Source organism: Mustela erminea, chromosome 10, assembly GCF_009829155.1.
Source record: "Mustela erminea isolate mMusErm1 chromosome 10, mMusErm1.Pri, whole genome shotgun sequence".
Taxonomy (NCBI): domain Eukaryota; kingdom Metazoa; phylum Chordata; class Mammalia; order Carnivora; family Mustelidae; genus Mustela; species Mustela erminea.
Genome location: NC_045623.1, coordinates 44,074,638 through 44,087,658, shown reverse-complemented (window position 1 = coordinate 44,087,658; position 13,021 = coordinate 44,074,638).

The following is a 13,021-nucleotide window of genomic DNA, read 5'->3' as shown; positions in this document are numbered from 1 at the left end:
AGGAATAAGGTGCTTTTAAGCAATAACACACATAAAACAAAGTTATGTATTGATTGGTTGTTGAAGTTTGTGACCAGAAGCTCAGAGGAGCCTAAGCTCCTCTTCTCCCTAGAAGCAATGGCTCAGTGTTCAATTATTCCATTTTTACAGCAATTTTATAGAACACACCTACTACAAATAATGAGAATTGGCTATAAATGTCTTCTGTTTTAAGTTACTTAATTTTGTCATCTGGGTTTTACAGTTATCTTAAAATAGAGCATTTTTGTAAGAACTCTGGTACACTGAAATGACATCAAGCAAAGAAGTAATGGAAACATTGTTGAGCATTTCCAGACGTAAAAAATAACCTCTCTGACACCTTTAGCATGCAGGTTTTTCTGATACCTTAGGACAGATTTTCCTAATGAATTCCCAAAATCAGTTGAGATAAAGCACAAATGTTCCCAGACCAGTTCAAAGCTATGAAGTCTTGATGCTGAGTTGTTGAGTGTGGTTCCTAGGGGAGGAGCTTGGCAAGGCCTCTCTTGTCACTCCAGGAGCCTTGATCCTGCAATAGCCCACTGCAGAACAAACACTGAATGCTCCTTTTAATTTTCTGATTTTTTTTTTCCATAAAAGCAGAAATCCTTTTTGGATTTCTTTTGGTTAGCCCAAACAGGTACTAATGTAAGTCTTTCATAAAAGCAAAGTCGTGTAACACGGACTTTTGGTATCTGTAATTGGTTATGCAGTAATAGAAAGCTAATGTAACATATAAAGTCCAATGACTCAGCATTTTTATAAGGCCTACGTAATCTTCAAACTGAAAGCTGTGGGAAAACATGTCTAAGGATTCACCAAACATATTTGGGGACAGAATACATGCATACACTTGTAGGTAGCTATTTATTCTGGAATCAGCATTGCTTTCTAGACTGTTTATTTGAACTCACTGTGTTGTTGTTTTTTTTTTAAGATTTTATTTATTTATTTGACAGAGAGAAATTACAAGTACACTGAGAGGCAGGCAGAGAGAGAGAGAGAGAAGGAAGCAGGCTCCCTGCTGAGCAGAGAGCCCGACGCGGGACTCAATCCCAGGACCCTGAGATCATGACCTGAGCCGAAGGCAGCAGCTTAACCCACTGAGCCACCCAGGCGCCCCGTGAACTCACTGTGTTTTAAGAGATTCTGAGTAGTTTTTCTACTTAGAAGCAATTCAGTGTGCCAAGACATGATCACAGCAGATGCCTTTACACTTAGCTTGGTTTTCAGGGTCTCTTTCAACAATGCATTGTGGACAACATACCAGTATTAGGAAATACCTGCTTTGTGGACTTAATGTTGTATACATCAATTGGAAAAACCAAACAAACAAGATTACACTGGATATGTGGAAAAAGGAGTAAGTCTTGACCACAGAAGATTTTGGATTTGCCTCCTTCACAATTACTCTATGCTTGTTTTAGACTTGTTACAACAATAATGATCACTTAAGATAAAGAAGAACTTTGCCACATTCTGATTAACACACACAGTTGTTGGATGAGCCATTAGTGAAAGATTACATTGTTGGCTTTTTATTGGAAAGTCCCATTTAGTTTGTAGAAGGTTCTGATAGTGTATAAAAATAGAAAATTGCTGTATTGGTCACAGTAATCCTGTTGGGATTCTATGAATGGCTGCTGCAAAATCAGAATGAGACCCAAGAACAACATTTTAGCTCTCACTAAAAAGTCTTTGGGTCTCACTTTCATTGTAGCTCTGGCCCATCTCTTGCTGCCAGCTCAGTTGTTAAATTACTGTGATGTTGAAGAACAAGTCAGGGCTAGCTGTGTTGATAAGGAAAATAATTTAGGAAGTCCATGTGCTCATTCCCCAGAATGGCACTTTAAAAGGATAAAGAATAATAATCATAATGTTCAGTTGTTCGATGTATACACACATATCTTTAAAGATAAAAGTGTTTTATCTGTGGAATTAAATATTTCCTGAAAAATTTAAAAATTGTGCCTCTCAGAGATAACACTGATTCTGGAAATCAAGCGATTATTCGGCTTAGAAGAAATATAAATTTACAAAACATGTATTTTTAAATTTTTTTTAAAAAGATTTTATTTATTTATTTGACAGAGATCACAAGTAGGCAGAAAGGCAGGCCGAGAGAGAGGAGGAAGCGGGCTCCCTGCTGATTGGAGAGCCTGATGCGGGGCTCGATCCCAGGACTCTGGGATCATGACTCGAGCTGAAGGCAGAGGCTTTAACCCCCTGAGCCACCCAGGCACCCCTGTATTTTTAAATTTTAACAGATAACAGAAACATCATATACATCAGATCTTCCAGGATTCTTTTTTTTAGGTCTTACTAATAGATTTTGGAGTTTGATTCCAGCAACAGGAATCTTGACACTTACTTAAATATTCTTTATAGTTTCCAGTATTGCTCTGAAAATCACAAGAGATGTAACCTATTTGCAATTTAATTCTGTTTGGACACAAAAAAGACAATTCTTGCTTTCATCTACCATAGAAAAGAGAAGAAAGCATGGCTTGGGAAGAAATTCCTCAAGTATTTCATTTCTATTCCCTTCCCTGACATGACCTCTGCCCTTCTTCCCCCAGCTCAGTAATTCCCACTGAGGTGAGGGGTTATGGCAAACAGACTTTCAAGCTATTGGTTCAAAAAAAAAAAATTAATTAACTAATGGCTATAAAAATAGCAAATTTGGAAATTGGGGAATGGCTACTATTAGGTATACCCATTTAAAATTTCCATGTTCAAAAAGTCTCAATAATGCTCATATTCCTGAAAACCACAAAGTAACTGAAATAAGATTTTATTCCCTCTAAGTAATCCACAAAGAGCCTGAAATAGAACTACATTCTAATGCATTATAGTTTAATAGAGGCATTATTATTTAAATTGACTGTAGTTGTATTTTATTTTATTTTTTCATAGAATGACATTCAATCTAGCCTTTGGTCTACCCTGCTGGAAATTTTCTTCATTGGAAAATTTATTATAAACTTTGATCTCTTTTTGAATTTACCCAATAACCAGTTCAGTTCACTGATCTGATTCTAAAATATAAGCATATGAAAAGACTGAAATAATTGGTTTGCTTTGAATTACACAGATTCATATGGATAGAATCTTTGGAAGTAACAGGAAAGCTGAAAATAGTGTGAAGATTTCCTTTAGTGGTTTCTTTGTGCTGGAAAGAACAATAAATTTGTTTTTATCTCTGAAACAAAAAATCACCAGTAAAAGATAATGAAATAATCTTTTTACTATGAAGATGTTTATTCACATATATGTTAGTTTACTTTAACAAAAATGAATTTTATCTTTAACTTTTTAGAAGATGAATATTTTAATTTATCGATCATATCCTTATATAAATAGTTAATTAAATCAAATTAAATTAATTAAGCAATTGAATATTTATGTTTTAAGGATAAAATCTGTTAAGGAAGCTTTTTTTTTTAAAAAAAAATTTATTTATTTATTTGATAGAGAGAGAAAGAGATCACAAGTAGGCAGAGAGGCAGGCAGAAGGAGAGGGGGAAGCAGGCTCCCTGCTGGGCAGAGAGCCTGATGTGGGGCTCGATCCCAGGACCATGGGACCATGACCTGAGCTGAAAGCAGAGGCTTAACCCACTGAGCTACCCAGGCATCCCTTTAAGATTTAATTTATTTATTTGACAGAGAGATAAAGAGAGAGAGAGAGAGAACACAAGTAGGCAGAGCAGCAGGCAGAGGGAGAAGGAAAATAAGGCTCTCCACTGAGAGGGAGCCCAAGACCCTGGGATCAAGAACGAAGATTTTTAATTAACAAACTATTTTTGGTTTTAGAGCAGTTTTAAGTTCACTGCAAGATTGAGTGGAAAGAACAGAGAGTTCCACATACTTCCTGTTTCCTCATACCCACAATCTCCCCACTATTTACCATCTTGCACCATATGCTACATTTGTTACAGTTGACAAACCTATATTGACACATTATCAGCCAAGGTCCATGGTTTGCATTACAGCAGGGCAAACACTTTCCTAAAGAGATGTATTTAACAGGGGCACCTGGGTGGCTCAGTGGGTTGGGCCTCTGCCTTCAGCTCAGGTCATGATCTCAGGGTCCTGGGATCGAGCCCCACATCGGGCTCTCTGCTCCGCAGGGGGCCTGCTTCTCCCTTCTCTCTGCCTGCCTCTCTGTCTACTTGTGATCTCTCTCTGTCAAATAAATAAATAAAATTAAAAAAAAAAAGAGATGTATTTAACATACTTAACATATGTACATTCTTACATATATATCTTCATTTGCATGATATCCAAAATTTGAAAAACTATTCCTTTCATTACAAAATTGTAACAAAGACTAGACAGTGTTTTGATTACTCTGAAAAGATGTAGTTCAGTATAAACACAACTTTGGAAGTCATCCAGTGGTTGTGGCAAAATAGATACTCTCATTAAAGGTACAAGGTTCTCTTTTTTTTTTTTTTTTTAAGATTTTATTTGCTTATTTAACAGAGAGAAAGACAGGGAGAGAGGGAACACAGCAGGGGAAGTGGGAGAGGGAGAATCAGACTGCCCACAGAGCAGGGAGCCTGATGCGGGGTTCTATGTGGGGCTTGATCCCAGGACCCTGGGGTCATCACCTGAGCCGAAGGCAAACCTTAATGACTGAGCCACCTAGGTACCCCAAGTTACTGGATTCTCTTAAAAGGAACTTGTGACCAGTACAGTACAGATCCTAGACTGGTTGCTGAGAGGGTATCTTCTCCATATTGAAGACTGAAGTGGTCCTCACTCTCTTTGACCGTATCTCTTGCAATGGAGCGTAGCCTCAGTGGTGCTGGGAAGGGGCATCTGGAAACCACAACTTAAATGTGTGAGGAGACATGCCGAAACAACTGCTGTTGGCTTGTGTTCTGATTCCCTGCTCATATTATTTACAGCAATGTTAACTGGCATTGGGTGATTTTGTGGTCAGAAATCTTGTAGTTAATTCCTAATCTAGAACCAATTGATACTGACACCGTGGTCATGTAGTGGGTCCTTGAGTCTCATTAACACAGGTGGCTCTGACAAAAATGGTTTTGTGAGCCTTCCAAGGGGGAGCCAGACCCTGAGTTATGAAGAGACCCGACCCTATAGGATAGACTGAGTGTTTGGGCCCCCTCCCCTGTACTATGCATGTTGAAATTTTAATGTCCAGTGTGACAGTATTAGGAAGTGGGTCCTTTGGGAGGTGAGTAGGCCATGAGTGTGGAGCCCTCATGAATGGGATTAGTGTCTTTATAAAAAGACCTCAGAGCGCTCTTGCCCTGTCTTCTATGTGACAGCACAGCAGGGAAGCAGCCATCTGCAAACCGGAAAGCAGACCGTCCCCACACACCAAATGTACTGGTGCTTTGTCCCTGGATTTCCCAGCCTCCAGAACTGGGAGAAATAATTGTTTATTGTTAAAGCCACTAGCCTTTTTGTTCCAACAGTCCCCCAAAACTAAGACTTTCTGCCTGCATAAACAACCAGTATTTCTAGATCAAATTTCTATTTTTTTAAAACCTCAAACTAAAACCTTCATCAGAGTATGTATCACTTCTCTCGTGCTCAATGGATGTTCTATAAATGTAGTAACACAATGTGCACTAGCGGTTAAGCAAACGGGTTTAAAACCCCATACATCTGGGCTTTAATCAGAGCTCTTCTATTAACTGTGCAACCTGGGGAAATTTGCTAAAAACACTCTGGTTCTCAATTTAGCCATAGCCTGATTTCTACTTGATAGATTATAATGTAAATAAGTTATTTGTAGGCTAAATGAAAGCATGAATACCACCTTGCATAGTTAATATTAAAAAGTAAGTACTCCATAAAACTTATTTTCCCTTTATTCCATCATTAGGTTATTAATTTATTTTTAAAATAATTATGCTTATAGTGCAATGAGAGAGAGCCCCATGGGCAGTGCATTTCTGAGCATTTCTATATCATAGCTACAAAATATCAATAATGATGATATAAAATAGCTCAATATGATGTCACAAGGGGATGTCTTGCTATCTTAATAGTACTACCGCAATTACCTTAGTCATTTGAAAACCAAAAAGGGTAAATTCCACAGAGCCTCTATTTTACAACAGATTTCAAGACAGATTGCGCTTCAAGAATGAATGGGGTGATTTTACTGCCTTTCATGCAATTTCGACAATCGATATAAAGCACTATAATTTTTCAAACTGTATGCATTTGCTCTTGATGGTATTTTCAAAAATTTCCAAGTTGCCTTTCTATATATTCAGAACACGATTTGATTTTTGATATGAGATGTAAATTCTTCCATTTGGGCCCCCAGGATACTGAAAATTGACAGGTATGACAAGCTGTGTTGCCAGAGACTTGGTGAGTTTAAATGAAAGAACAAAGTTATTTTTTGGCCAGTTGCCATTATACTTCATCATGATAACTGGATTAATCCCCTGAAAGGGTCATAGTTTTGATTTTGAATGGAAAAAATTTTTAAAGTCAATCACTTTGTACATAGCCCTTCTTTCCATTTCATCTGTGTTTTTTTAAAAAAATTTATTATGGAAATTTTAAATATAAAAAATAGAATAGTATGATGAATCCCCAAGTACTATCACCGGTCTTCAACAAATATCATTTTACTATCTCATTTTATCTCTCTTCTTCTCCACTTTGTTTTCCTTCCTGGAGTATTTTAAACAAATGCTAGATAACAGGTCTCATAACATTTTAACTATAAATACTTCAGTACCTTATCTGTAATAAATAAGGATTTGAAAAATAATCATGGTGCCATTTTCATGAACTAAGAAAACTGAAAATTATTTATATACTCCAATATCCGGTCTGTGTTTATATTTTTCAAGTTGTCTCCAAATAATCTGTTTTATTGTTTTGTTTAAAGAGATAGCAAAACAAGTCTTACACATTTTATTTGGTGTCTATCTCATAAACTATAACCTCTTTTTCTTATTTTCATTTTTAAATTAAATGTTTTTCTTCTATTTTCAAATTATCTCTTCCTGTAGAAAGTAAGTAAAAATCTTTTAAGGATTACTTTTTCCACAAGAAGTATGTGATTAATTGGAGCAGAAAATATTAGGACTTTTTGTAAGATAAAACTCACTTATTTATTCCAAAGGTTTTGGGGCTTCCTATGTGCCGGGTAGTGTGCAAAGTAACTAGGATAGAGTGCCGAGAAAAACAGATACAATTACTGCTCTTCTGAGGTTGAGTGTTGAGCTGGAAAGAGAGACATGGAATCAGACGGCAAGATGCAGTGTGTAATAGAAGCGCAGGGCACTGTGGGAACAAATGAGGGAGAACCTGCCCTCTCTAGGAGTAGAGGAGGGTTTGGATTGAATCGTGTCCCCCATAAATTCATATCTTGCAGCCCTAACTTTTGATGTGACTATAATTGGAGATAGAGTTTTTAAGGATGTAAGATTAAATAAGGTCTAATTTTCCTACAAGAAAAGGAAGACATACCAGGGCTTGCTTGCTCTCTGTGAGTGCATGTAGAAGAAAGGTCATGTGAGGACACAGCAAAAAGATACCATCTACATACTGAGGGGAGATTCCTCGCTAGGAGCGAACCCCACTGGCACTTCGAGCTTGGACCTCCACCTTCCAGAACTGTGAGAAAATCAATTTCTGTTGCTTAAACCACCCGGTGTGTGATATTTTATTATGACACCCTGAGCAGAATAATTACAAGGAGTCATAGTTAGAAAGCAGCAAGGGAGGTCCTTTCTCACCTCTCAACCCCAATGTGCGTGAAATCTGAGAGAATCCCTTAATGCATTCATCAACCATACTGATTATGAATCTACTATACCAGGGGATAAGTTAGGGTGGGTGTTGATGGAGCAGACCATACAGATATCTTGTCCTTATGGGATGCATAATCTGGTGGGCCATATAGATCTTAAGCACATGGTATCAGCTATAAATTCTTCATTACGGATTACATTGAATCCAGTGAAGGGTAGAGTCCTAGGACAGAAATAATAGGTTGTTGTGTGGGTAGGATGGTGTGTTTGCAGAAGGCGGGGAGGGAGGCCTGGTGGAATGGGGAGTATTCACAAGACTGAGGGAATGCTTCTAAGAAGGAGAGGCATTTAAAACAGAGCTTGAGAAAAGAGTGGGAATTCGGGGACGGTTCAGAGAAAGGGTACTTCAAGCCTGAGGACAGAATAAACTTTGACACATTTGAGAGACAGAGATAGAAGTATGTGTGGAGAGTGTAACAAGAGGAGATCAAAGAACTGGGAGATGATACTGGAGAGGGAGCAGGGGGCCCGGCCCTACAGGCCCAGGCTACCCAGTCACGCCTCCAATGCGACACACAATTCAGTGGAAGACACTGAAGGGTGGAAAGCAGGGAACTACTTGTCTAATGGAGGGATTAAGAAAATCACTTAGGGGCGCCTGGGTGGCTCAGTGGGTTAAGCCTCTGCCTTCGGCTCAGGTCATGATCTCAAGGTTCTGGAATCGAGCCCCACATCGGGCTCTCTGCACTACAGGGAGCCTGCTTCCTCCTCTCTCTCTGCCTGACTGTCTGCCTACTTGTGATCTCTCTGTGTTGAATGAGTAAATAAAATCTTAAAAAAAAGAAAAAAAAATCACCTAGGCTGCTCAATGGAGAATGATGTCCAAGTGTGCACAAGAAAGTACAAGATAATAGGAATGAAGGTAGAGGGCAGGGTAAATGACTAGAGCAGCCCACAGAAACTGAGTATAAAAGATTCACATCTTGTTCAGCATTGTCTTTAGCACAGTTAAAACATCTGCACCCAAGCACCTACACCACAGCTAGAGAAAAACCACTCCATCCTGACTGGTCCCACTTTGTATTTATGGCTATAACCTCAAGTCAGTCTTTAGAGCTTCCTGCAATCTCAGCTGCCTTTCTCTGGTCATCAGGGTTTTACTCTCCTGGATCAGGGATCCGCAAACAATTTCCTGTGAGCCAAGTCCAAGGCTACCTAACTTTGAAAATAAAATTTTATGGAAATACAGCCATGCTTATGTGGTTATGGGTTGTCTGTGGTGGACGTTGAGTTGAGTAGCTGTCATGGAGACTGAATCATTCACAAAGTCTACAATAGTTATTATCTGGCTCTTTTTTTTTTTTTTAAGATTTTATTTATTTATTTGACAGTGGGGAGAGGGAGGGAATACAAGCAGAAGGAGTGGGAGAGGGAGAAGCAGGGTTCCCACTGAGTAGGGAGCCTGATTCAGTGCTCAATCCCAGGACCCTGGGATCATGATCTGATCTGAAGGCAGATGCTTAATGATGGACCCATCCAGGTGTGCCCCTAAGTGGCTCTTTGTAACAAAAGTTTGCTGGTCTCTTAGATGGCTCTTACAAACATTCTTCTCTGTCTGCAAAGCTTTAACCCTCTTTCCCCTCTTTACTTTCAGTTGAAAGCCTTCCTATTTATTTCAAAATGAGCCTAGAGAAATGCATAAGAAAAATGTCATATTCTTCCAACACCAAGTACGTATCTTCCTTCAGCTACTATCCAAGCTCCCCGTTTTCTGTTTTCCTTTGACCTTTTTGACCTCCATGAGAATCTGAAGGAGTTATCTACATTTACTATCTATGTTTCTACTTCTTCCACTTTGTAAGTATGTATTTTAATTAGAATGTTCTTGTCAAGGTCAATAATGACTTGTTTGTCACCCAATCTATTGGTCAATTCCAACTTGCCTTGTAAATAGCATTTGACAAAATTAGTCATTTCCTCTCTCTTGAAGGCCTTTCCTATGGTTTTGAAATTCAAAATTCAATTTATTTTTTATTTTTTCCCCACTTTGTTTCCTTTTTTTTTTTTTTGTAGATTTTATTTATTTATTTCAGAGAGTGAGAGAGAGAGAGCATAAGTGAGGGGGGCGACAGAGGGAGAATCAGATTCCCCACTGACCAAGGAGCTCAATGTGTCTCGATTCCAGAACCCTGAGATCATGATCTGAGCTGAAGGCGGATGATTAAAGGACTGAGCCACCCAGGCACCCCTATTCCTATCTTCTGGACATTATTGCCCCAAGACAGTTCTCTTTCCTCCTCTCTCTATACACACAATGTTAGTGGTCTTACTCACTCTCTTATAGGAAGTGTTATCTCTGTACTGATGATTCTTTTATTTTACTTCTTTGAATTCCAGATTTATATTTCTCTACCAGGCTGTCTAGTTGACATTGTAAATTAAATATTTTCAAAACACAAATTTTTAATTTCTTTCTAAAAATCAACGGCTCCTTATTGTGAAAGGCACGACCAATCTAGTTGTTTGGACTAAAAGCTCTAGTTTTTTTGGGAGAGAGTGGTGGTTCTTCTTTTCTTTTGTATTCTGAACTCAATTCATTAAAATATCCTAACAGATTTGTTCAAAATGTATATAGTATTCAGCCACTTCCTGACATATCTACTTCTATCATTTTACGTGGATTGCTAAAATACCTTCTGAGATGATCTCTCTGCTACCAGTATCATCTATTCTCCACACAGCTGCTAAAGTGGTACTATTTAAATACTCAAAACTCTACAGAGACTGCAGGGCATCCACCCATATTAACACCAAATCCTTCCCTTGTACAATACAGTCACAACAGGAAACAAATGGCATATTCAAATTTATCATTTTGGGGGATAATCAAGGGCCTGTTTAAAAGATATGGGCAAGGTAAAAGAGGAACCTCCAGGTCTTGTGGACACAGTGCAGGACAGTGGGATCAGTGACGGTAGAGGTCATTACCATCCCTAGGTCTGAAGGGCTAACAGAATTATGAGAATTCAGGGACAGAGGACTACCTGGCAAGAGCTGTGGCTTCCATTTAGGGGAAAAGCCAGCCTGAGACAACTAAGCACAGAGACAGCTGGAAGATTAAAAACCTTACCTTTATGCTCCTTCCTCCTCTAATTTCCTCTTCATATTTTTATTGGCCAAATCCAACCAAAAGCCAAAGGGCAAGGAAGCCCATTGATGTGGTTCATAAAAAGGCGGAGATAAGGATGTAGAAGACTGGAGAATATATTTGAGAGACAAAGAGAAGGTATTCAATTTTCAAGGCCCTATAAAACTATCCCGCAGTTGCCTTACTTCCTTTTACCTATTTTTCTACCTATTCTACTTAACAAGAATCTCCTTGTGAACACACACTTGCTTCCTTTTTCCCATTAAAAAAAGTACACTTCTACGTTGAACCCGTTGCTTCTGTTCCTTCCTCCACCTGGCATTCTTTTCTGTACTATTTCCTGCTTTAAGGTTATTCCATCAGAGAAAATTTCCCTGACTAGCCTGTATAAAAGTACAGTCCACTCATACTATTGCCCTACCCAGACTTTTTTTTAATAATATTTTCACCTCTCAACATATCATCTACTTATTTGCTTTTTTGCTCTCCCCTAATCTCACCCACTGAAACGCAAGCATCTGGAAGAAAAGATGTCTAATTTATTCCTTGCTGAATCCTCAGAATCAAGAGTACTTGATATGTAGTAGTGATTAAGTTTTAGAATATAAGTGAGGTCCAGTGGGGTGAAGTCCGGAGCTGATGACCAAGAAAGAATTCTTGAGATATCTTTGGTGCAAAATAGTGGTTTATTAAAGCACAGGGTCAGGACGCTTGGGCAGAAACAGCTGCTGCCTCTGGGCTGTGAGGAGTGGGCCGTTATATACTTGCAAGTTGGGAAGGGGATTAGGGATGACACAAGTCTCTAAGGAATTTTGGAAGCAAGTTTTCCATGACCTTGAGGGGCTAGCTATTACTGGGGAAAAGGTTATTCATTAATGGTAATAAAGCCTTTGTTGTGAGACCCATTAGATGCATATCAGTGGGCCATATGCTTGGGAATGACTGTCAACGCGAATCTTGGAGGGCCCTTAGCAAAGCCTTAAATAAGGCGGAGAGTCACTATAGGAATGTCACTCTGCCTGTTTCAAGGGTTTGTCAGTGGGTAAGGAAATTTAATAATTTTTCTTCTGCCTCTGTTTCCCACATCAGTAGGTGCAGTTGATCCTCATGATTCACGGTAGTTATGTTCTGGAAAGTCATTGTGAACATGAACTGGGGAATACCGAGTCTTTGTTAGCAGAGGAGTTACTGTGTTGTGTTCTTGACAGCCTCTGGTCACAACATTTTTGTCCACATTTTGATCAAGATATAACTTTGTTTTATGTGTGTTTCTGTTTAAGATACACTATTTAATATATGATATTTATTTATACTAAAACACTAGATGAGCAGTGTTTAACATTTTTCTGACTCTGTGTAGCCAGAAATTTCTTTGGTTTTCAGTCTCACAAAAATGGTCTCTGTCACACTTAAAAAAAAAAAAAAAATCAGTCATCATCTCATGAATTCACAAGTAGGGCAGCTTTTTCATCTCTTCTAGCACAGTAATTAAAAAACCCAGATTATTTGCAATACCCAAATGTTTATCATTAGTAGAATGGATAAATGAATTCTATTACAGTCACATAATTGAATACTCTACAGCATTGATGAAAATCAAATTAATGCTACATGCTACAATCAGGTTGTTTCTCACAGACAAAATGAAGGAAGACCAGACACAAAAGGTTACATATTGTGAAATATCATTCAGATAGACTTTGGTAACAGTGAAAAGTATACCATGATGGTAGGGATTTGGGTGGAGGAATTAACAAGGAGTTGGGGGGTGTAAATGAGGTTTCCCAAGTGCATTTCTGCCTCACCCATTTCGTAGTTCTATGCAGAAGCAAGAAGCAGCTTTGAATATTGCAATCTGTTGATATATGTGTCTTGGTCTGGGTGGTGGGTAAAAAGTTGTATTCAAGTAGTAAATATTTGTTGATCTGTACACTTAATGTTTGTACACGTTATGTAGTATGTATATTATGCTTCAATGAAAAAAGTAAAAAAATTGTAAGGAAAGGAAAATGTGACCCAAAACTCTTATACACATCCAAGTTGACATGAGAAAGTGTATGAGAAATATTAAGCATCTTGAAATATATATGTCTCT